The sequence below is a fragment of the Bos grunniens genome, chromosome 12, assembly GCF_055505025.1.
Source record: "Bos grunniens cultivar Pamir isolate PY7600 chromosome 12, Bosgru_T2T1.0, whole genome shotgun sequence".
Classification (NCBI taxonomy): domain Eukaryota; kingdom Metazoa; phylum Chordata; class Mammalia; order Artiodactyla; family Bovidae; genus Bos; species Bos grunniens.
The window spans coordinates 91139517-91162774 of NC_141176.1; the positions used below are offsets into that span (position 1 = coordinate 91139517).

General features: G+C 48.1%; 1 long non-coding RNA gene across 3 annotated transcripts in view; it reads right to left on the reverse strand.

The window, feature by feature from the left end:
- Positions 1-881: 881 nt before the first annotated feature.
- LOC147362072 (uncharacterized) overlaps positions 882-23258 on the reverse strand; it is a 41987-nt gene continuing 19610 nt past the window's right edge. Inside the window, exons 3-4 of one of the 3 annotated variants that reach the window (XR_015137758.1) lie at positions 5367-5450; positions 882-1343 (exon numbers count right to left, since the gene is read on the reverse strand). This is a non-coding gene — a long non-coding RNA (uncharacterized LOC147362072). Of the gene's footprint in view, positions 1347-4239; positions 4459-5366; positions 5451-23258 lie in introns of those variants that run through there. The other 2 variants (XR_015137756.1, XR_015137757.1) reach the window with 2 other exon arrangements.

A 23258-nucleotide genomic window follows, 5' to 3' on the forward strand; every position in this document is an offset into this window, starting at 1 on the left:
CTGGGGAGGGCGTGCACCCTTCAGACATGTGACTCCCGGAGTGCCGGGCGTCCTGTGGCGGGCGGGGCCCCGGTGTGTGCCAGTTGTTCTCTGCGGGAGCCTCCCTTTCAGGTTTCATCACCTTGGAGCCTTCCTTTCAGGTTTCATCACCTTGGAGCGAGCCTACCTTTGACAGGTGGGCGGAGCTAACGGTTTCCCACCGAGCAGGACTGGAGACTCCGCCTGCAAACGACCTCCCGAGAAGCCCCCGGCCCAAGCGACCCACTGTCAGTAACCCGCTACATACTGTCTAGCAAAGTAAACAAGTTAGCCACACAAGACATCTGTCCCCTTGGAGAAATCACACGGCAGGATGCTTAGACGGGGCGTGTGATGGAGCCAGAGAGCGCTGCCCTGGGGACGAAGGATTCCGTTCAGTGGAGCCGGGAGGCGAGGCCGGCACAGTGCGTCTCGGGGCGGTTGGCGGAGGAGCCCCGTGAACGATGCTGGGGGCCAGAAGCCAAGAAGAAAGGATGGCTTGTGCCAGCTTCTTAATCAGGCAGTTTTGACAAGCTCCCCACCCCCCGCCCCGCCCCCAAACCCAATATCTGTTTTCCAAAGCTGCTCTGAAAGGGCGACCCGAGTGGATTCACGATGTTTCATCACGGACCGAAGTGAGGTCTTAGACTGAAGTCAGGGGCTGGCAAGTCAGCCACGCTTCTCTCCGCGGGCTCTTTCATCCCCCTATGTGCTCATTTGCAAGTAATTAAAGGCACGCACACACAGGCGCGTGCGCACTCGCACACACACGCACAGGAGAGGAACTCGAGGCATAGTAACGTCATTGAGAAGAAAAGTAATAAACAGGAGGAAATTAAAAGAACTCAACAAGGCCCTGAAAAAAAGAAAAATCTAACATATTTAATCAGGAGAAATAGAATATTCTCCGGGCCCCATTACAAAGAGCCCTAGTGCCAAAAAAAAAAAAAAAATGTGGCAGAAATGGGATCATTAAAATGGATGTGGGAAGGGGTGACAGATACACAGATGAAGCAGGGATGGATCCGGACGAAACCAGGAGCCCCAGCAGAATTCAAATGAGAGATTCAAACCTAACACAAGAGAGGTCCCAGATGCAGAGAGGAGCAGCGCAGAGATGGAATGACTGAATCTGTCCGCGCGGCACCGCCAGCTAGCCTGCAGGTTCCCGGGCACATCCTGGCACCTCCAGACCTCTCAGGCTGGCTCATCACGTGCTCCTCTCTCTGCCACCACGCGTATCTGTTGCAGAGTCGGGATCCTGAAGACGTGACAAGCCACTGACGATGACTACTCATTTCACAGACGCGAGTACCCAGCTCGCCCTGCTAAGCAGACAGAACCGATCATTCACGTAATACAGACAGGGATTTGACAATTTGACTTCCCTGTTAGAATACTTCTCATGCTCACTGATAGATGGGTTCTTGACAAATTGCTCGTGGCAGCACGCATTTAGCAATATCACGAATGCCTGTGTCTTGTGAGAAACCTTATCCTCCTAATATTTATTAGAGCATGCCTTGAAAAGCTTCATAATGAATTGCCTAATCTATACTGGGAAGGACTGATGCTGAAGCTGAAGCTCCGATACTTTAGCCACCTGATGTGAAGAACTGACTCTTTGGAAAAGACCCTGATGCTGGGAAAGATTGAAGTTGGGGGGAGAAGGGGACAACAGAGGATGAGATGGTTGGATGGCATCACCGACTAAATAGACATGAGTTTGAGTAAACTCCAGGAGTTGGTGACGGACAGGGAGGCCTGGTGTGCTGCAGTCCATGGGGTCACAAAGAGTCGGACACGACTGAGCGACTCAATTGAACTGATACTGGGCAGGGGCGGGGGTGGGAAAGAAGGCTGCTGGGCTCCAACCCCCTTCAAACACATCCACCAACTTATGGCCCCCTTGAGGAAGTACTACCAGGTGCTGGAACTCTACATGCTTTTCCACCTATTCATAAACAAATATCAATAGAGTGGTCTCTCCACTCAAGCACTACAATGAACTTATCCTTAGTGAAGTGCTTCCCAGGTGGCACTTCCAGGTGGTAAAGAACCCACCTGCTGATGCAGGAGGCATTAGAGATGTGGGTTTGATCCCTGGGTCAGGAAGATGCCCTGGAGGAGGGCACGGCAACCCACTCCAGTAATCATGTCCAGTCCCCTAGGAAGTGGCAGAGCTGGGTCTCAAATCCACTCTGGTCTGCCAACAAAGCTCTGCTCTTTCAACAGCACACGCCCACTTCCTATGTTGCTAGAAGGCAGCACCTTCCAACAGAGCCTCTGCCATGATGGGAACAGTCTGTGGTTCTGCACTGATCAAGATATCCTAACCACAAGTAATAACTGTAAAGATACGGATACCCAGGATGGGGAGCCATGGCAACCCTGATTGTCGCCAACACAAGGAGAAACCTGGGGTGGGTGAGGCTGCCTCAGCTGCACAGGACAGCTGCTGCTGCTCCTGCCCTTTCCCACTACAAGACCACATCATCATTCCCCTGAAATCAGGCCATCACTTAGCTTTTTTAAATGTCTCAGGTCTTCAGATCCCCAAGTGCCATCTTCATTTTGAAGTGTATATTTACTTTCACATAAGTTGTCCATGAAAAACATCTGAAGAAAAAACTATACAATACAAAAAAGGAAAGGCGACATGGCAACCCAATCCCATTACATGTCTCCTGGCTATCTGCTCACGGTACATGTGCCTACGTGCATAGCATGTGGCCATCTTCCTTCTTTTTAACTTTCTAAAAATTATATTACTCACAACATCTCCTCCTGGGTCCTGCCCTTCTCTCTAATCAACTGTTCATGAACATCTTGAGAAACACAGAATTATTTTAAATACTTTCCTCAATCTTCCAAATATATCCAGGAGCATGGTAGTGGTGGTTTAGTTACTAAGCCGTGTCTGAATCCTGTGACCCCATGGACTCATCAGGCTGCTCTGTCCATGGGATTTCCCAGGCGAAAACACTGGAGAGGGCTGCCATTTCTTCCTCCAGGGGATCTTCCTAATCCAAGGACTGAACCCATGTCTCCTGCATTGCATGTGGTCTCCTACATTGTAGGCATATTCCTTACCACTTAGCCACCAGGGAAGCCCATCTAGGAACATAAAATTACTTAAATTCTTACACAATATTCTCTTTGCTAGATGTGCACTGGTTTATTTATACAATCCCTTATTTGGGGAAAGCTGGGCTGCTTCTAAGATTTTGCTATCTTAAGTGACAGTGGAATAAATTCTGTGTACACATTTGTACGTTGAATTCTCTCCTTCTGAAAAAGTTCTCCAAATAAAATTGCAGCATTAAAAAACACACACATTCTTAAGACTTTTGATTGCAATCACTAAATTGTCCTCTCAAAAAAAAAAAAGAAGAAGAAGTATCACTCAACACTGAATTACAGACAGCTCCTGCAAAGGCGTTCCTTGCACTGAGTCTTTGAGTCGCTCTGTAATTTCCCGCTCTAACACTCACAGACAGCCAGGACAAAGCTTGCAACTCATCAATCTGACAGCCTGTGAATATTTCAGGACGGTTAGCAGTCTTCCCAAAGTCTTATATGTTTAGCCCAGAAGTTCACATCCACTGAACAATCATGGAAGCGGGTCCTACTCCAGTCTGTTTACGCCCTCAGTAAAGCAGTAGCTGTTTCTGTTCAGTCATTCAGTCATATCCGACTCTTTGCGGCCCCGTGGACTGCAGCATGCCAGGCTTCCCTGTCCTTCACCAGCTCCTGGATTTTGCTCAAACTCATGTCCTTCGAGTCAGTGACGCCATCCAACCATCTCATCCTCTGTCATCCCCTTCTCCTCCTGCCTTCAGTCTTTCCCAGTATCAGAGTATTTTCCAATGAGTCATCTACGGGAGCTTTGGCCACAGCCTCAGTCCTTCCAGTGAATATTCAGGGTTGATTTCCTTTAGGATTGACTGGTTTGATCTCCCTGCCGTCCAAGGGAAGTAGTGCCCAGATTCGAATTGCAAAATCAAGATAATAATAACCATCATTCAATGTGTACCGACCTTGTCAGATGCCCTTGTAAAGGGTTTCAGGTTTGCTTTGAGCCTATGACCCCTGCTATATGAGTGATGTTCCCTCCTATGTGGGAACCCCATGCCCCAGGTGACTGTATTAGGAGTCTGTATTAGGGTTAAATGAGGTCATACGGGTGGGGCCCTGATCCCACAGGATTAGTGTCCTTACCAGAAGGGACAGCAGCTCTCTCTGCCAGGGGAGGACACGGCAAGGACAGCTGTCTATCTACACGCCAGGAAGGCTGGTCTCTCCAGGAACCAACCAACCACACTTTGATCAGGGGCTGCCAGCCCCCTGTGGTTCCAGTCACCCAGACTGTGGTATTTGTTATGGCAGCCTGAGCAGACTAAGGAGTGCCATTCAGCCTTAAAGCATCTCGAAAGGTAGATAACTGCTATCACCCCATTTAACAGAGTGGAGACAGGTGCTCAGAGAGGCTGAATAATTTACTCGACATCTTCACTCGGCCAGGAAGGAGGAGAAGAGGGATTTGAACCCAGGCAAACAAACTCTGGAGAAATGGCACCCTTCTCCAGTGTTCTTGCCTGGGAAATCCCATGGACAGAGGAGCCTGGTGGGCTACAGTCCATGGGGTCACAAAGAGTTGGGCACGACTGAGCATCTGAGCACAAACAGACTCTGGAACCCACACCCTTAAACCCCATGTTGTGTGTGCTGCCTCATATCTCCAGACACGGCCTCTCTGATCAATATTAAGATGAGCACCTCCCTTTTGTAAAGTTAATACCTTGATTAACGCAGCTCAGTTCCCTTCAGCAAGCACATTGCATCACTTACATGGTTGGCATTCTGTCTGCTAAAGCCTCTGAGTTCTATTTCACAGAAGCTTTAGCTCAGCTCTGATTCTCCCACACCTGAGATACGTCTGGGATTTTTAAGAGCAGATGCACTTATCACAGGGCTTCCCAAGTGGCGCTAGTGGTAAAGAACCCGCCTGCCAAAGCAAGAGACGTAAGAAACGTGGGTTCTATCCCTGGGTCAGGAAGATCCCTAGGAGAAAGAAATGGCAACCCGCTCCAGTATTCTTGCCTGGAGAACCCCCATGGACAGAGGAGCCTGAGGGGCCGCAGTCCAATGGGTCGCAAAGACTCAGACACAACTGAAGCAACTTAGCATGCACGACACACTTATCACAACTGAATTCTACGCACCTACATTGCCCCACATTTCAATATATCAAGACCTTTGAGGATTCTGGTTCAAACCCAGCCGCCCTCGCAAGTTTTGTGCTTTTCACAAAGTAAAGGAGCCTGCTTTATGTAGAGGACACATACCTTGAAATGCTTTGCGTATTTGTCAACATTGCTAAACGTTTCCATGCAAGTCATTGATTAATAAACGGGACCAGCAGGAGAATCCTGGAAGACAAAATGGAAAACTTCTCCGTCAGTGTTTCTGCAACTTTTAAAACCCATGCTCCCATTTTTAAAATACTGCATACACTTCTTTGCCCCCTCATCTTTCTTTTTTTTTTCTTCAGTGAAGGAAAAGAAATCAGCATTATTTTTAATAAACCATGCTTTACTTTAAAAGAGAAAATTCTATGTACTCAAACTATGATAAATTGCAACATACGTAAAACAAAGATTTTATTGCGTGTTGCTTTCTATTTTTGCCTTATGAAAACAGTATGTACATGTTTTGGTTTCCAGATATAAATACCACATGCACCGCCTCCTCCCTGAGGTCCAGTGTTTTTGCTTAAATGGGGGTGGGGGGCTTCCACCCTTCTGGCATGCACACCCCACCCTGGCCCCCTGCCTGGTGCTGGGAACGACGCCCCTAGACTGGGCATCACGGGTCCCTGCAGAGTGCCCCCACCGTAATACTTGGGGGAGCGGTTACCAGCTTCTCTTCAAGAAGCCCAGCCCTGAGCATGGCTACCAGTGAGGCAGGCAGTCACCTCCTGGCACCTGGGCCCTGTCCCAACTGGATACTAACCAAGCCCAACCCTCCTTAGCTTCCGAGGTCGGCTGAGATGGGGCATGCTCGGGGTGGTCTGCCGTAGACTGGACCCTCTCTTTGCGGAGCTCTGGCTCCTTCTGCTGCTGTCCCGCCCCTCTCTTTCGTTTCCAGAACCCTCACGCTATGCCTTCCTCCAGGGCAACACGAGGCAGCCGCAGGTGTGAACCACAGACAGTAGAGCCATCCCTGTCTTCAGCTTCACTTCACTCAAAACTTCCTGTTGCTTTGGTCCTTTCTTTCTATCAGCAGTAAAGACCTCTGAGAGTAATTTCAGAGGAAGCGATAAAGAGATCTCAGACATTCCCTGCGACACACACTCACGCAGGCAGGTGGAGGCTGACCGCACGACTACAGTCAGGGACCTCTCCAAGTCCCGCCAGGACCGACGTCGTCACGAGCCCAGGCTGCAGAGAGGGCTGGGTCTCAGGGCAAAGAAATGTGGTCCAAACAGGTAGAAGGCACAAACCCTCCAGGATGCTTCAACCCTGGATGTTCCCAGAAGCATCGAGGTTACAAAAACCACCAGGCACGTTAACAGACCAAATCCCTCGCGGTGACATCAGAGCTGAGAAAGCAGTTAGCACAGAACCTGGAGACCTCTCTCGATTTGCAAGTGTTTTCACAGTATCTCCTTTCGGATATATTTAGTGAAAGAGAAATGTGCTTTGTTTTTCTTTCCCCAGGATTTAGAGAAATGGGGGGTGAGGGGATGGACTGAGTCTAATTAAAAATTCTGCAGATAGAAATATTGAGAAATGAATTAAGAGGATAACTTTAGGATTGTGACGAAAATGCCCTTCCTCCAGGAGTTTGCAAGGTGCGACCCCCATGGACTGTAGCCTGCCAGGTGCCTCTGTCCACGGGATTCTCCACAAGAATACTGGAGCGGGTTGCCATGCCCTCCAGGGGATCTTCCCATCTCAGGGACTGAACGCGCATCTCCTGCATTTCCTACATTGGCAGGTGGATTCTCTACCACCGTGACACCTGGGAAGCCCTACAGATGGGGCAGAATGCCCTAAATCTAGTAGGCTCTTCTGAAACCCTAACCATTGGGAAATGAACGAAGATGCTACCTGTAGTGTGGAAGCTGGGGTCTCCTGTACTCTGGCAATAAAAAGAGGCTTCATGACTCTGAGTCTTTGATGCTTCATTCGTCACCAGTCAGGACTGTGGTGTGTGACTGGTTGCTGTGTATGCTGGCCCCAGCTGGTACCTACGTTCTGGGGAGGGGACAGACAGGCAGCATTCCCATTCCAACTTAGTTCAGTGCGTAAATTAGCAGACATCCATTGATTGGGGGCTGAGAAGAAATCAGGTGAAATTGTAAAAAGGGCTAAAGGGTTAAGTGCAGCCTTCGGTAAGATGACTGCCTTAGCGCCACGGATATTTCCAAATCCACAAGATGTTGGGCTCCTCTGGCCCCTTCATAAATTCTATAACAGACAAATTCAACCCCAAGAAAGTGTGCGGGCATATTGGTTTGCCTGGGTGGCCATAGCAAATACCACAGGTTGGGCTGCTTAAACAACAAAAATGTATGGTCTCGGAGTCTGGAGCCTGGAAGGCCGAGATCGCCGTGTCCAAGGGTGGGCTCCTCCTGAGGCCTTGAGGGACGGTCTGCCCAGCCTCTCCCCCAGCGTCTGGTGGCTCCTTGGCTTCCAGAAGCATCACCGCATCTCCGTCCCCATCTTGACAGCTGTGTGTGCCTGGGTTGGAATCCCCCTTTGTGAGGACCCTGTCCCATTGGGTTTGGGGCCACCCTGCTCCAGTGGGGCCCCATCGTAACCTAACTACATCAGCCCAACCCCACCTTTCAGATAAGGTCACGCCTTGAAGGCTTCCTGGGTGGCCCTAGTGGTAAAGCACCTGCCTGTGATACAGGAGACAGAAGAGATGTGGCTTCGATCCCTGGGTCAGGGAGACCCCCTGGAGGAGGAAATGGCACCCTACTCCAGTGTTCTCGCCTGGGGAATCCCATGGACAGAGGAGCCTGGGGGGCTACAGTCCATGGGGTGGCAAAGACTCAGACATGACTGAAGAGACCTTAACACACATGCTGAAGTATTAGGGGTGAGAGGGTCCTTGTATGAATTTGGGGTGACACAATCCAGTCTCTAACGGCAAGGGCTCCTATAAAGTACATCAGCATAACTCACCTGGCTTCTGCACTGAGAAAGCTAGTTTGTAACCCAGACTCTCTGCAGTCTTTTGGTCCCCTTGTCATTAAAATGGAAAAAGGGACCCAACGGCTTTTGAGTATGTAAAAAACTCTTAGGTTAGTGACCATTCCTATAGGAACAGTTCTGGCGATGATGTGTGGAGAATAAGCAGAAAATACTTTAGAAGGATCAGATATCAGGACAGGCCTCAAGAGCGAACCAGGCAAAAGGCCTGCCTTACTCATTTAACCATGAAGCCACCGAGGGCCAGGCGCCCAGGTCCTTGCTCTGCGGCTTCCAGGGCTCAGCCGGGACCATCCCCAGACACCGGGCCTCAGGCAGGCTCTCTGCAGCCACTCACGCCTCTGTTTTGATGGCGTGCTTCTCTGACATTCTAGAATGGGCCCAACTGGATCTTCAAGATTCTTCATGAATTTTTTTAATTGGAGGATAATTGCCCTACGACGCTGTGTTAGTTTGTTTGTGCTGTCCAACAGCGAGCGTCAGCGGTAAGTACATATGTATCCCCTCCCTCTGGAGCCTCGCCTCCCGCCACCCACCCTCGGGGTCATCACAGAGCCCGAGCTGAGCTCCTGTGCTGCGCAGCAGCTCCCCACGACTTTGCACACGGGGTCCATGTGTCAGTGCAGCTCTCTCAACTTGTCCCACCCCCTCCTTCCCTCCCTGTGTCCACAAGCCCATTCTCCGCGTTTGCGTCTCCATTCTCGCCCTGCGGATAGGTTCATCAGCAGCATTTTTCTAGATTCCACGTGTGTGTGTTGATGTATGATATGTGTTCTTCTCCTTCAGACTCACTTCACCCTAGGTCCGTCCACACCACCACCAGTGACCCAGTTTCATTCCATTTTATGGCTGGGTCACACCCCATTGTACGGATGCACCTTCTCTATCCACTCCTCTGTGGCATCTCCTCTGGGACATCTAGGGTTAGGAAGAATGAAGTTAGGAAGGCCTCCCAATGCCGCACACAAAAATAAACTCAAAATGCATTAAAGACTTTTTGACTTTTCAGTTACATTTTCTAAACAAGTTTTGCTAAACCCAGAAAGTGCAAAATGTCAGAAGCTATTCTTCAGAACCTTGAAAATGCAGATCTAACACTTCAGCCACAGGATAAAGCAGTAAGGAGTCGAGTGAGAAGGCGGTTAATTGAGACCAGAGGCTAATTCCAGCACATCTTATGATATGATATCATATAAAATTGCCATCCTGCTCAGATAACACAGTATAAACATACAGTGCGGGCTCATAAAAATAAACATTTGCTAAACTATTTCATTTTAGGGAAGAGTTGGTTGACTTGATGGCAATTTCTCTGTGACAAGGAACTTAGGTTCACGCACATCCTTCACTTCTACGTGGGGCACGTGCCTTGTTCATGCAAACAAAGATGACAGTAAACAGGAAATTTTTTTTAACTTTTGTGCAAAAAAAAAAAAAAAGTGGTTTATGTTACACTCCAGATGTCATAAGGGATTTCCCCGGGTGGCGCTAGTGGTAAAGACTCTGCCTGCCAATGCGGGAGACGCAGAAGATCTTGGTTCGATCCCTGGGTCGGGAAGATCCCCTGGAGAAGGAAATGGCAACCCATTTCAGTATTGATGCCTGTAAAATCCTACGGACAGAGTCCATGCTACAGTCCCTGGGGTCACAAAGAGTCAGATGGATGCGCTGAGCGCAGCACAGCACGCGGCTTCTCTGAGGGTCTGCTGCCTCGCAGTCGGGTGTGGCTTTAGCCTTCCTGGTAAATGCTGTCTTTATGTTAGATGTTCACAGATTCGTATTGTTTCAGCCTACCTAGCTGTATTTCAGGCTCACAAACCTTGGCACGGAGCTGAAGTGAAGAGACACTGCGCTCTGGCAAGACATTAGGCTGTGTTACTGTTTTTCTGTCTTAGCACAGTCTACAGAATCGAGAGCTTAAACATTAACATTGTTAAAGCACTTCATGCCCCGCTAAAAGGCAGCGAAAGTTCTCAGGGAATCTAAACCACACTTAGCACTTACCTACCGGTGCGAGGAGGATGTGCCTGGCAAATTGCTAATTTTTGAACAGAGTAACGAAAAGGTAGGAAGGAAGGAAGCTGTGCTGTGTCCCATAGGAGATGATCACAGGATACTAAGTGTAAAACCCTGATTAGCCACATGCGCAGTCGCCCTGGGTCAGAAGATGAGCAGGCCGGACCTGAGTCAGGCATCAGATGCACACGTGAAACGCCTCGATTCTGCTCTACCTTGCCGTACAGTGGCCCTTAAACAGTTTCACCAGACGAGATGCTGTTGTGCTTTAAGATAATTCCAGTTGGTAGGATCACCACTTTATATGCCGGGCCCACGAGCTCCTGCAACCAGGATGTGAAAGTCCAGGAGTCCAGTAGGTAAGACTGATTTGTGTCTTTCTTCAGGAACTCTAATTTAGATCCATTTGGTAAAGCAATGACTCTTCACCAGAAGTGTGTTTCAGAAACCACTTGGGACTGTATACTCCCGATTTATGCAACCCTTAGCTCCAACCTGGAGCTATAAATCAGTGTGTGCGCACACACACACACACACACACACACTCCTCAATAGCTAAAATACAACACATAAGTCTAGCGCCAAAATCACACTGTAATCACACTTCAAAGAGCTAGTCAGACACAGTTCTGCTGCCATTGTGAACAATGCTTGATAAAGTAAAAGTCAGGGCCTAGCTGGTGGCAAACGTGACCTTTTCTCACAGGCAGCCCTCCCGAAGTCAGATGTGCTCAGTGCAATCTGAGAGGAGCACACGTTGCTCTTTGAAAAAAAAAATGGGGGGTTACTCTACAACAAATAAAGGCTAAAAATTTACTCAGCGCATGACACCCGCTGGTCACTCCGCTCCATGGCTCTGTTTGCAACCCGCTTACACGTCATAGCAACTTTCCCAGGAGCTGTCTCATCACCCTGCTTGCACAAAAGAAGCCAACTGCGACTCCAGAAGTTGATGCAAATGAGCCAAAACCTCACAACTGGTCACTGAACTGTTTCTGGGTCTGTTTCCCCTTCTGATGAGTGGTGGCTTAGATGGTTAAGACTGCCTCAGAGGGTCGTTATAAAGGTTAAATAAAATCCTGTCTTACAGTCCTTTCCTCAGGAGCCGACACCCATCAAGAATTCAATAAAAGATGTTCAATAAGCCCAGATGTTTTATTAACCAGTCGGGACTTCCCTGGTGGCCCGGTGGTTAAGACTGCCCTTCTAATGCAGGCAGGCATTGAGTTCAGGATTCAGTCCCTGGTCAGGGAGCTCAGATCCACATGCTGCACGATGTGGCCAAAAAAAAAAGAAAACATTGGTGCTATTGACCGTCCTGAACAGGACACAGAGCAAGAACTGTCTCAGTCTGTACAAGCACAGGCATGTAAAGAACACAGAAGAACGTGCTTTAAGGTTATTGGCCTCCCTGATTACGTGCCTAGGGAGACTGGACACTTGTTCGCAGAATTCTTTTGACATTAAAAAAAAGTGCTTTTCTATCGCTCTCAGTTCAGAGGGCTCTGTGTAAAGGAATGATGTCTGAGAGCAAATGCAGAATGAAGGGAGAAATCCTTACGTGTGCCCAGATGGAGAATCGTGGGAATAGGCCAAGAGCTTGTCAAAACTTCAACATGGCTTTTTAAAAAAATCAGAAAAATCATTTAACCACACAATTTTTAAACTGCATTCTGACAATTTCCCTAAATAAAGGCTGCATCTACAACAGACCTGATTTCAAATTCATTTTATGCATTCGGTAGTCTAAGTCAGCTTCCCGCAGAGAACACCAGATTTTTTTCAGAGCAAATTCTCGTAGATAACATTCATGTCAGAGCCCTCCCATAATATGTTATCTAAGAAATATTGATCCTTTCCCAGAGTTTTACGGTTTGTACCCCTCAGTTCGTGAGAGGGCAGCAGCCCAGTTTAGGGTGGGAGAGAGCCTCGACTCTGAGCATTGCTTCCACATATTTCTGCTCAAGTGTTTATAATCATCAGAAACCAATGCTACTTGAACACAGACAACCCAGCTGGACAAATAAGAAGAAACGTTTGTCACAAACTTCCAAATACCCTAAACAGGCTCCAGAAAGGAAGAGAAAGGCAGAGAAGAAACCACTATAAATACAGTCACAGGACTGATGAGCCCAAAACTCAGCTGAGAAAGACGGACCCCCAAGATCCCTTCCTCAGCACCTCGCTTTAGCTGAGACGAGCTGAACCCAGTATTAAAGAGGCTTGGGCTTCCTCTGATGGGAACATACACATCCCTTCTGCCAGCAATGGTTCTGTGCAAACGATTCAAGTTCCTGCCCACAAGGGTTCCTATCCAGTCCAGGAGCATCCAAGGATGTCAACATGGACGTGCACCTCCGCGGCAAACACTGACGCTCACATTTTGAGAAGTAGAGTGAATCAAGATAAAGCATTTATCCGTGCAGGCCTTCCAGAGCCTTCAGTCGACGCATCTTAAATGTGTGTGGTTTACTTATAAGGTAACCCTGATTAAGGCTGAAGGCTTTAATTAAATGAGCCATTACCTTGGAGCATGGGTGTCTGTACACAGATAGAATAAGTTCATTAATTGGGGTAATTATTTGCTGCTGTGAACACTGGTCCACCCGGGGTAGGTGTTGTGTTGAAAAATGGGAGATGCCATAGACGGAGTTCCAACAGGGCAAGAGCCTCCGCTTCCCTGAGAGCTTGTAAGGGGGTGTCCTCCCTGCACCCCCGTCCTTTCCCTCACTGACGTCTAACATCCAACCTGCAGGCAGGCCTGCAGACCATCCCCCTCCCCTGCTGTCTTGCCTCTAGATGCTGAAGGAGGCGAGGGAGAGAACCTTGGATTTATTCACCAACAGTAAACAGAGACCGAGGTGAGATCTGTCCAAAAGATATTCCTGATAGTAGGATGATGTCGTGTTAAATTCTGTCAGTGCTTAAAGCTATTGTTCTGCCTTGTGTGAGTGCCTGATATTGTCCTAAATCTTGTTAGTGCTTAAAGGTATTAATATAACTTTCTTTCCTCCAGTATTTAGAGACTAGAGCTTTCTCATTCATCATTTTCAAATGAATCTATCTACATTCTTCCAAATGGCAGCTTAGAAGAGAGGGGCTTTAAAAAAAAAGGTGAGGACATGAAGATTGCAAACGTAACTTGGACTAGACCATCCCTTCCTACACGCACATTACCGTTTCCATACTCCAGCTTCCCTGAAAGTGGCGCTCTCAGCCCAGCAGAGACCAGGGCGCGCCATTGTAAGAGTCGAGGTCCTAGGCTCGTAAAGCAGGTTCTCCAAACGACTGGATGAGAGGATGGATAAACGAGTAGGATGAGTGGGCAGAGCCATTAGAGGCATGACGTCGGAACCGGAAGATCCAAGTACTCCAGGTCTTAGTACAAAACTTCTGGACAAACCATCACTATTTATCACTCAAATAATAGAAATATTCAAGAGAGGACATGAGAAAAGTCTTTCCAGAGAAATTCCAATTAAAATGAAAATGTACTATCATTTTCTTAACACTAAGAAACATTTTACATAGCAGGAATAATTGTTTGCTGGGCTGTGCTCAGTCACTCAGTCATGTCCGACTCTTAACGACTCCATGAATGGTAGCCCGCCAGGCTCCTCTGTCCGTGGAATTCTCCAGGCCAGAATATTGGAGTGGGTAGCCTATCCCTTCTCCAGGGGCTCTTCCTGACCCAGGGATCGAACCCAGGTCTCCTTCATTGCAGGCAGATTCTTTACCAGCTGAGCTACCAGGGAAGCCTTAATAATTGTTTACTAATTATCAATTAATATACGGCATCCTCTTACATGGATGAAAGTATGCAAATTTACCCAAACTTCACAAGTGTAAGTATAGTTTCATCAGTTAATCCCACTTCTTGGACTCCATCCTATGAAAAAGCTGTTAAATACGGAAAACATTTAAGGCACAAAAATGCTCATTACAGATTCATAATAGCTAAGCTTTTAAAATGAGGATCAAGAGCCGTGATTCGGAATGTAGAATCATGCACACGATAAAGCGCTGGGGGTTTCGTAGGCAGGATTGAGTGTGAGCAGAATTTTGTGATACAAAACAAAACTTACACAAAAATAACCTTGAACAGACTGCACCAAGGTACTTATGACTCTATTTGCCTGTAGGTGCCAGGACCATGGCTGATATTTTCCCCTTTTTCTCTTGTGTAATTTTCAAATTTCCACGATGCATGCATCACGTTTGTGTGGAAAACTTTCTAAATCTAGGGGTTTTGACTTTTCTTCTACAGGTAATTGCAAGAGCCGAAATGTTCTATTTTCATTCTCCTCTATTACTGGTCCATCTTTCATGAGACAAACGGTGTTGACTGCTTAAAACACAGACAGCATTAGTCAATTTCCCCTAGTTGATTAAGAAAATACTGAAGCCTCCCCAGTGCTTGCCCCAGAGTCCCCCCTCTCCTTAGGCTGATATGAGGTCCTTCCCTGCTGGGCTCTGCCCTGCCGTGACAGAGGGAGCCCCAAGAGCCCACGCACCCCAAGGGGCTCTACTCACCACGTGCCTTGTGCATTCCACGCTCCCAGTCCTGTGGAGCATCATGACTCCTCCACTCCCACCTGAGGAACCAAACCTCAGAGCCTCTAGGTGACGACCCCGTCACAAGCTGCAGCCCACACACAGAACATGGGACCTTCTGATTCCAAACCAGTCCGTCCTCCCATCTCTGTAATGGTTCTGAAATCACGCTGTCTGCTTTCTCATCAACTTTTGGCCTCTATCGTTTCCTTCTCCAGGAACCCCCTGAAACTTTCTTACTCTTCCGCAGGCCTCTGCTTGTTCTCCAAGGTCCGGATCCACCGGAACTCCATGCCTTTGTGTCATCACTCAGATCACCCCAGTCAAGATGAGCGGCTTCCTCCGTTCAAAATCCAAGAGCACAGAGCTTGACTCTTAAATGTATTCCATCAGTCACTCTGGTCGATCACTTTGTGCTGGGCCTTCTGTGCTGCACACAGGCTTTTCTCTAGTTGTGGCGCACGGGCTTCTCATTGCGGTGGCTTCTCTCACTGTGGAAATCCAGGCACATGGGCTTCAGTAGTTGTAGCTCCCGGGATTTAGAGCACAGCTCAGTAGCTGTGGTGCATGGGCTTGGTTGCTTCATTTGTGATCTTCCTGGAGCAGGGATCGAACCCGTGTCTCCTGCACTGACAGGCGGATTCTTCACCCCTGAGCCATCAGAGAAGCCCCCTCACTTTGACCAGTTTTTAAGGAAAGTTCTTGACTTCTTCGTCTCCCATTAACTTGAGAAGACAGAGAAGATGTCTTATTTCTTTACTTTTTCAGCACCCATGAGAGTCTTGGGTTATGAAGGACATTCAATTAACTATTTGCTGAATTAATTAATTCAATAGAAGTCGGTCCAGCTTCTCAGCTTTCTCTCGTCTAGCATGGTCATCATCTGTAAATGTACAACCCACCCACCTGGGTACAGATGAGACAAACAGAAAAGCAATATTTCTCAGTGGTTATACATTTTATTGACAATTCTCTTCATCTATATATATCAGAGTAATTAAAAGTGTTCCTTCTCTTAGAGGTCAAAATCAGACACAAGGAGAAAATCGTAATGAATATCATGGTGTAAAGGAGCTTTACCGTATTTAGGATGAGATACATCCTTGGTGTCTGGAGAGAGAGAGCTCCTTGCTCTGTGAGTGAGTTCCCAGGCAAAGGCTTCCAAAGAACACTGTCTAGTCTCACTCAGACTTGAGGCACTTTACATAGAAAGTTGGTCCTCTTGTCCAGGGGAGGGGAGATTATCTAAGAATGAAAACAAACTCAGGTAGATGCTGAAGGGGATAGCCCCGGGAGCAAACAGAATCTGCTGGGAGAACACCCCTCCAACCAGAGGAGCAGGCAGGCTGGCCAACTCAAGGAAGGATGCCCGGGAACAGACGCGTCCCCAGCCTCAGCTCTGGCATCCATGAAACGACCACACGATGAAGCCTGTCCTGGCATTCAGGCCCTCAACATTGAGCATGCGTGCTAAGCTTCAGTCGTGTCTGACTTTTGTGACCCTGTGGACTGTACCCCGCCAGGCTCCTCTGTCCCTGGGATTCTCCAGGCAAGAACACTGGAGCGGGTTGCCATGCCCTCCTCCAGGGGATCTTCCCAACCCAGGGATCACACCTGCGTCTCCTGCAGGTGGGTTGTTCACCACTAGCACCACCTGGGAAGCTCCCAGAACTGTGCTGACATTGAGAAATCCACAAATACAAGGATAAATTGGAGCCAGAGCAAAGCTCTTTCCAGATCTGGAAAGATTCAACTTTACAATGAATCACTTATTTATTTATTTGTTTGTTTATAAAACAGAATGCAAAATGGATCACCTGCTTTTAGAAAACGAGATCTTTACCCAGAAACTAGTGACCTATGGACATGAACTTGGGCAAACTCTGGGAGTGGTGAGGGGCAGGGAGGCCTGCGTGCTGCAGTCCATGGGGTCACAGAGTCGGACACAGCAAGGCAACTGAACGACAACAACAAGGCTGCTTCTCTGCAGAACCTTCAATCCAAGGAGCACTCGTCAGCGCCTTTAATCCGCCACCCTGGGGGCACTTGGCTGGACGGAGGACATGTCCCTATCACCATCCACGTCCCACAGCCTTGGAGCCTGTTCCTGGAGGGTCGTGTACTCCTAAAGAAGGAAAGAGAGATTTTTGGGGTCTCTAGTTTTTACATGAACCTTGCTGGAGGCCTTAGGACATAAATAATTTCATGTTCTCTTTTCTTCTCCAGAGTCAAATGCTGGCATAATTACTCCTGGAGAAGGAAATGGAAACCCACTCCAGTACTCTTGCCTAGAGAATCCTGTGGACAGAGGAGCCTGGTGGACTGCTGTCCATGGGTTCGCACAGAGTCAGACACGACTGAAGCGACTTAGCATGCATGCATGCATTGGAGAAGGAAATGGCAACCCATTCCAATATTTTTGCCTGAAGAATCCCAGGGACAGAGGAGCCTGGTAGGCTGCCATCTACGGGGTCGCACAGAGTCGGACGTGACTGAAGCAACTTAGCAGCAGCGTAATTAGTCCAGAAATGGTGTGCATAGTACCACATTCATAACACAAGTATTTTTTTCTTGAACCCAGCCAGTGAGCTGGGACTAATTTTGCATATTTCCCCAACCTGTCACTGAAGCTTGTCCCCACTCCTCTTGTTCACATCCTGGGAGCTTTGCCATTGAGTTCAGGCTGTTTTGATTCACGTAAAAAGGAAATTTATGAACTGACTTCTGAGCTGGTCAAACATACCATTTTCAGCTAATTTGGAAAACTCCAAAACTGTACAGTGACTTGCACACAGAGGCCAGGGAAATTTTAAAGCATCTTCCTTCATACTTTGTACTTTGCAAGAAAGTCACTTTGGTTATAAACACAGAGTGGGTTTACAGAAGGCATAGACCTGTCTGAATGATTTGGGTAGGAAAATAAAAACTTTATAATGTATAGGTATTTGAAAAATTTTAACTAAAGATCACAGCAACCTTAGAAATTACCCTCTGTTGTTCCAGGGAACCACCTTGGGTCATCTGCCCTAGTGGAACTCATGGGGGGTGAATGTCAAACCCCTAGGGGTTACTGTGGGTCAGAGGGCATTGCCATTCTTTGCCAAGGCATAGCTATTTTTTTCTAAAACATAGGCAGTAGATATAATCTGTGAATGGTATTTTAGGGTACATTTAACAAAAGAGAAATAAGTGTTTACCAGACTCTCCCTTGAAAAAAATCAGAGTCATAGTTCCCTCTGGGCATGAGGAAAGCTGAAGTTAACTTGGAAGAAGCATAAGAGAACTTCCTGGGTTAACAGTGGTAATGTTCTATAGGTTGATGAAGGTTCGACAACATAGGTGTAATCACATACCAAAGCTCAGAATGCACACCCTTGGTACTGTGCATTTCAAAGACTAAGTTTTATAGAAAAAGAAAAATCAGTTAATAAATACTGAACTCTACGGAAAGATACACATGTCTATGCATGCAAGGCAAGTGTACTAAAATGTAAGTTGAATTAATGAATGGAGATGAAACAAATAGAGGATAGATAAATAATAGATGACAGGTATTAATAGATAATAAATGACAAATAAATAGATAATAGGTAGATAGCAGATAAATAACGAAGCAAGTACAGTCTAATGTTAGTGGTAGAATCTAGGCGGTGTCGAAACAAGTGTTAACCAAAACCGTTTCAACTTTGCTGCATGTTTGAAATGTTTCTAATAAAATGTTGGAAACTGTTATCCCCCTTCATCACACCATGTTTGAACTTCCATATGAGCTTCTTCTTAACACAAAAGCCTCTGCCCCTCATACCCCGAAACAAAGCGTATTTACTGCCTAAGATCCAACATCAAGTCAGCTTAGAGAACGTAGGAATACATTAGTCTTCAAGAATCTTATGGCTGAGTGAAGACAAGATTGAAATATGTGCTTCTCTCTTTGAAAACAAACAGCAAAGTTTGTATTTGCCTTCTCCTACCAGAGTCTAAAGTTTCCAACAGTCTTTTTTTCCTGAATGCCGAAATACCCTTGGGGAAAAAAACATGCAAGGTTTACTTAACCACTTACAGAAAAATCCACTTGGTGGAATAACTGGCCCCAGGGTTTATCAAGCAAATATCATCGCCCTCTGCTTGACTCGCTCTGAGATACCCACTCAAGGCATCACCTCAAGTAATGCGAGGCCGTGTTACACACTTGGGTGCTTTCCCACCTGCATCATGTTTGTGCACTAGCTTGCAGAGAGCTTCTTTGCAACGAATCACCTATTAGCTAACCTCAGCCCACCTTCCTTCCGCCCCATCTTCTCCCATCAACCGCCCTGTCTCCAGGAAGATGTGTTCCCTGAGTAATTCCTGGTCTTCCTCCTCCAGCTTGACTATTTCCTAAAATGGCTTCCACCTAATTAAAGAGGAAAGAGCTCCATCTAGCTGTTTGGGAAGCAGTGAGCGTCTCCAAGAATTGATGTTTTTGAACTGCGCTGTTGGAGAAGACTCTTGAGAGTCCCTTGGACTGCAAGGAGATCCAACCAGTCCATCCTAAAGGAGATCAGTCCTGAATATTCATTGGAAGGACTGATGCTGAAGTTGAAACTCCAATACTTTGGCCACCTGATGCAAAGAGCCAACTCATTGGAAAAGACCCTGATGCTGGGAAAGATTGAAGGCGGGAGGAAAAGGGGACGACAGAGGATGAGATGGTTGGATGGCATCACCAACTCAATGGACATGAGTTTGAGCAAGCTCTGGGAGTTGGTGACGGACAGGGAGGCCTGGCGTGCTGCAGTCCATGGGGCTGCAGAGAGTCAGACACAAGTGAGCGACTGAACTGACTGAGCATCTCTAAAGACAATGGCAGGAGAGAGAAACATTCCTCTGCTCCTCCTTTTCAGATGGGATTTGGGAAACACTAAACTTCCACGCGGTTCCTAGCGAGACCTCTTCCACCTGCAGTCAGTAAATACTAATTCAACATGTTTGAGTGACACTGACCACATCCTGAACTTCTTCAGTGCAGCCCAAAGTTCATCATGTTTGTTCTTTCTCTCCTCTAAACACATTTTATGAATATTTGATATAACTATTAATGCCGAAGAATTGATAATCTTGAACTGTGGTGTTGGAGCAGACTCTTGGAGAGTCCCTTGGACTGCAAGGAGATCCAACCAGTCCATCCTAAAGGAGATCAGTCCTGAATATTCATTGGAAGGAGTGATGCTGAAGCTGAAGCTCCAGTACTCTGGCCACCTGATGTGAAAAACTGACTCATTTGAAAAGACCCTGATGCTGGTAAAGATTGAAGGTGGGAGAAGAAGGGGACGACAGAGGATGAGATGGTTGGATGGCATCACCAACTCAGTAGACATGAGTTCTGAGCAAACTCCGGGAGATGGTGGAGGACAGCAAAGCCTGGCATGCTGCAGTCCATGGGGTGGCAAAGAGCTGGACAAGACTTAAGGACTGAACAACACCAACAACCAACACCTCCAAGGAAAATCAGACGCAAAGTTTGCAAATACAGGAGTCCAATTATGCTAATTCCTGATGACTGCGTATAAGGTGACTCAACACCGCTTTGCAAGAGGATGCAGAGAGCTCGGGCTGGCCGGGCGCTGCCAGCCGCCATAGCTTGTTAGGTCACTCTTGCCATTGTTTGGGTGAGAGCCCCTGTCCACCAGCTCCAGAGGCCATGAATGAACAGGTGATCATGTTTATCAAAGGACGCTTCAGCCCCCAGCACAGGGGGCATCTGACCTGATGCCCCGCCATCACAGTGACTGGCTTCCGTGACTGGGACCAACCTGGGTGGGGAGCTGATTTCTCAGATTCCTCCGGGGCAGGGGAGGCACATCAGCCCAGGCGTTCCGGCTGCCGTGCTGCAGGAGGTGAGAGGCAAACAGGGCACGCTGGCCCGGCACGTCCCAGTGAGCTTGGAAAAAGTGGAGTTGAGTCATTTGACACGAGGCTGTTGGACTGAGCCGTTAGTATCCAGGCCATTCGGTGTCTGCAAATGGTGTGAAGCTGGGACACACGTACTCACTGGCACATATTCTAAAGCGTGTCCCTGAAGGAAAGTCGCTGGAGGAGCTAAGTGGAAACGCCTGCTCAGAAAAGGCTATTTTAGAGGAGGATTTGCAGGAGAGATGCCCAGGAGTTCTAAGAACCCAGCAGATGCCTCGCGTCTGCCCCGGGCACTCTGTTCCAGAGAGCATGGAGCCCAGAGCTCTCTCCTGCCTGGTACCCAGTCAGCTGCTCATCCGAGATGAAGCTCAGGGTCCCATCAGGTCATCCACTCCATGGGTAACAAGCAGCCACGTAGCTTCATCTCCATCAGCGCTGAGTGCAGTGCTTGCCCTACAGGCAGAGAGAACAGTCCCAGGGCTCTCGAGGAGTCAGATACCAGCAAGCAGTTCAGACACGGGGGCGGGGGGCAGCCCAGGCAGGGGGCAGTAGGACCCGTTAACAGAAAATGGACTTACTTTCATCAAAAGTCACATAGAATTTTACTTTGTTTAAAACAAAGGTTTCGCGGCTTCCCTCTGAACTCCTGCCATACAGCAATGGCAGGCACTGACTTTGGGACATTTACCCCACACACACACATGGGAAAGATTGAAGGCAGGAGGAGAAGGGGACAACAGAGGATGAGATGGCTGGATGGTATCACCGACTCAATGGGCATGAGTTTGAGTAAACTCTGGAAGTTGGTGATGGACAGGGAGGCCTGGCGTACTGCAGTCCGTGGGGCCGCAAAGAGTCGGACACAACTGAGCAACTGAACTGAACTGAACTGAAGCCCCCGCACGGCAGCACATGGATGGGGTGAGGGCAGAGTCCATCCAGACCCTCCAGATGGTCCCTGATGGTCCCTCTAGACCCAGGATCTGCAGAGACACATACATTCCTGTTGGGAGGTAGCTTGGCTGGCGTATAATTACCCAGCAGATGAAGGAGCTAGGCGTAGGCACTGACTGTCTCACCAAGTTCACCGTCAGGGATGGGATGAGGGCCACAGACAAGAGATAAACTGAACTGAGTACCTTCTGAAGCTGGGAACCACTGTGGGTGGGTTGTCGCATCCTAGGGGTGAGAGAGTGGAGGTGTTTATACCGGCTTCCGACAGTTGTTGGTTTAGGAAAGAGTTTGTGGGTGACCTACTGTGGACAGAGCAAGCTTGAGCTGCCAGGAAAAGCCCTGAAGCAAAGAGACGCAGGTACAACTGGCCAGACCCTCCAGCATCACTTCCTGACTAATGAGATCCAAAGCAATGCTGGGAGCATGACTCCTAAGTCCAGTCTGCATTCCGCTTCAGTCGGCTGGGGCTGTGCTGGGGTTCACAGAGAACCTGACTCCTCTCTTCGTCCATATACACTGACAAGAGGAGGTCCCTGTCCCTCCAGTCTACATTTCAGCTCCTTCCTGCCCACCCCAAGCTTAGTTTTAACTCCCTGGATCTTAAGAATATCTGTTTCCCCTAAAGAGAGGATGTTGCCTAACCCGCAGTGTCCACTGGAATTATCCAGATAACTACAGAAAGGATGACCGCATGGGGATAATCTAAAAGACTGTGGTTTCAGTGTTGTTATAAAATATTCTATTTCCAAATTCCCCAAATGTGAGTCAGCTCACACGTGTGCCATGAACTACTACTACAAGAGAAACACACATTGGGGCCCTTTTCACAGAGCGCTCCACGGTCATTAAGTCAGACGAGCCCTCACGGCATCCAAGCGCTGGCTCCTGCTCGGTGCTGTTTGGGATACGGGAGAAGAGAGCTGTACTGTCCTCTCGGCAGCAAGGGTGGGAGAGATATGAGAGCTTAGATCAGCCTGCTCTTAGAGCAAGACATCCACCTCCGTAGGACATCAAACTCCTCAATGTTTAGTAGAAGAGACGGCTACTGGGGAAGAGAAGCAGCGCAAACTCCACGGTAAAAGTGGAGAAGATGGTCCAAAACCGTGAAAGAGTGAGTCTTACAGGCAAAGAGCAAGGGAACGTCTAAAACGTAGGCATGAGAGGCAAGCAATTCTGGGAGAATCCCTGGACGGACGGGCACTCCCGTGAGTGGCATGAAGCCGTGTGGAGCCCAAGGATGGAGCCAGGGAGCCAGCGGGGATGGGGGGGCGGCTGCAGAGAGAGCCTTGGCCAGTGTGGACCAGGGCCGTGACCCAGTGCAGATGGGATTCTGTGCTAGAAGGCCCAGACCCGCTCCCAGGATGGGAACCTTAAAAAAAGAGAGCAGTGCCTGGACTTCACAGAAAATCAACCACCCTCCCAGAGTCACAGGTCTCATGCGGCAGAGTTTAAACCCCTCCAAGTTCTCCTTTCTCTCAGGCGTGACAGAAAGCTTTGATTTCAGGGCTGAGGTTTGCATTCATAAGCTCTGACTCCCACATCCACATTCTTTCAAAATAGCTGTGGGTCCCGTGAGGAAAAAGCAGTGCTCAGAAATGA